We start from the raw sequence: 2,572 nt of genomic DNA, 5'->3' as shown, positions 1-2,572 counted from the left end.
ATACATGCATATTATAGATATCGAATATTAGCGACCAAAAATTAGGGTTGATATGTTCGTGAGGTTATTAGAGAATAATGAGTTTAGGAATTGGGTGTGGATTAGGAATGTTGGACCGGGTTTAACGTTTATAATTGTAACACCCCGTAAACGCAGCGGAAACGTAAACGGGATGCAACAGACACGTCTGATATCAACATCATTGCTTATAAAAAAAACACCACTACATTAATTTACATCATATTACATTGCTCCGTGTTTAGTTCCCGTCTAGGCGATAACATATAAGTTTTACCAACATTACATTAACGTATATAATACAAAATGATCCCTATGCTTCCACAAAAAGGCACGCATCATCAAGCATATAGCACTTATTCCAGTTTGGGGGTACCTAGAAAGCATGGAAAGAAAACAGGTCAACTATTGGTGAGTTTCACTAATTTAAACAACAGTGACAAATCATTATAATAATCATATATTAGCGATGTAATTATGCTGAACCCACAAGTGAAACCTCTGACTATCACACACAACCCCCGTGGCATATCCCCCGCCCACGGACCCATTGCATATCCCCCGCCCACGGAACTGCCCCAAACCGCTATGTCTAACATTACATAGCAAAATAAATAACAACAAAATAGACATGTGCAACTGGCTGGGAAACATCAGCAAATCCATGCCGGACCAGTTGGGTTTGTCAGACCAATAGTACTATCCACACTCTACCGGCTTTCAGTTAATCACTCGTGTTCCGGGGCCTTAGAATGTTAGCAACTAAGACAATTACCATCTTAGTACATTTCCGTACGATTCCCGTACAATAAAATATATATAAATCCACGCAAATCCATGCGTTCAGTATGTATTTAAACATATCCATAACAACATGCTTTCCGCCCCGGGAAAATATTTAAAAACAATTCAGAAAAAGGGGCTCGTGAAACTCACCTTAACGTAGCAAGCAGTACACAATACACAGCTACTAATCCGGATCTGTAATACGATCCCTAAATTCGTTACTTTATAATCACTATTAATATAACTTTAACCGTGTTAACCGGTACATCTAGGACACTGTTAAGGGGGCAATGTTAACCCAGAAACACTTCCCCGGACTCAGATTGTGATATCGTTAGAGTTCACTAGTCAGATTTACTATTAGTAGTTTTTCCCGTTTTGCGTGCCTAGCACTGTTATCCGTTTTTACGTTTCAAAAATGAGTTTGGTCACACACGACCCGAAAATAGTGGTAGATTGATGATTTAATTATAGTTGTGAAATTAGAGCTCGGTTTAGACGCCCCGATTGGCCGCGGGACCCGTTTCCGTCTTTAGCGTACCGGAAACTGTTAAATAGGTTAAAAACGCTCAAATCATCCGAATTATTTTCGGATGATTCATTCTTACTTGTTTAACTCAATTATATGAAAATAGTTCATTTTTAGGGTTTTTATACACCAGTCAGCTCGCTTATGCGAACTTTACCGGTTTATGCGTTTTAAGCTTTAAAAGTTTGTTTTTGCACCAATAATTATCCGTTTAATCCCGGATCTTGAAATTTTGCACAAATTAATTTTTGACAGTGGGGAATTTTATAAAAATATTTCCAGATTAATTTTTATATTTAAAATTTATTTATCTATTTTTAAACACCATTTAAACACTAAATATGTCGTAAATACCAAACGACCTTAGAAAAATCCCAAATTTTTTCTGGATGACCCCTGCCATCCCCATAGTCCCCTGTAATTTTTCCAGAACCAAAATCTCATTTTAAATGCCATTTTCACTAAAACCGAGCTAGAAAACCCTAGAACTCGTTTAACCGAAAAGCCTACTTAGACTTCTCCAATGAACCTAAAATTTTGTGTGTGACTTATACATGTTATAAAAAGCTTATCTGGAATTTTCCAGAAATTTTCATGATATTTAACTATTTTTCACCATTTTTGGCCAAAACCGAGCTTAAATTCACCAAATATTCATCATTTGTCCAAAAATTACCAAAACTTCACAGAACTCATATTCTCATATATCTAACATCTCTGTAAAATTTCATGACCTAACTCCACACGTATCACAATCTGTCCCAAAACTCAATAACATACAAAAACCGAACTACCTTGAGTTTCTAGCTTCAAACAGCAAGGATCTCGCTTTCTAACCTTTGCTAACAACTAGATACAACACCTACAAGCACAATAACACCACACCAAGCAAGTTACACCCACAATCAAGCCATTTCTTTCATGGTTTCGGTTATGATATAAAAACAAAGATTTAAACCGTAAAAATTCGTTTTTGGTTCGTTTTACTCCTTTCTTGGACCAAGATCCCTTGTATAACCCGTATACATCACTTGATCATGCAAGAATCGGTTTCAACTCGGGTTTTCACCCTTTTTCACTTGGAAACCTCCTTTTCTTGCAATTAGATTCGAGAAACGAAGATGAACACGTAAATAACACGATTTTACCTCGGTTTTCTTGTTCAAATTTCTGGATTTTAGGGTCTTAAATTGAGAGAGAAGAGGGATTTGTTGAATGTTTGCTAGAAAAAAGAATAAG

This window comes from Bidens hawaiensis, unplaced genomic scaffold, assembly GCF_021521415.1.
Source record: "Bidens hawaiensis isolate Kalapana, Puna unplaced genomic scaffold, B.hawaiensis_p1.1 tig00020440_1, whole genome shotgun sequence".
In the NCBI taxonomy this organism is placed as follows: Eukaryota; Viridiplantae; Streptophyta; class Magnoliopsida; order Asterales; family Asteraceae; genus Bidens; species Bidens hawaiensis.
This window is presented reverse-complemented; position numbering follows the sequence as displayed.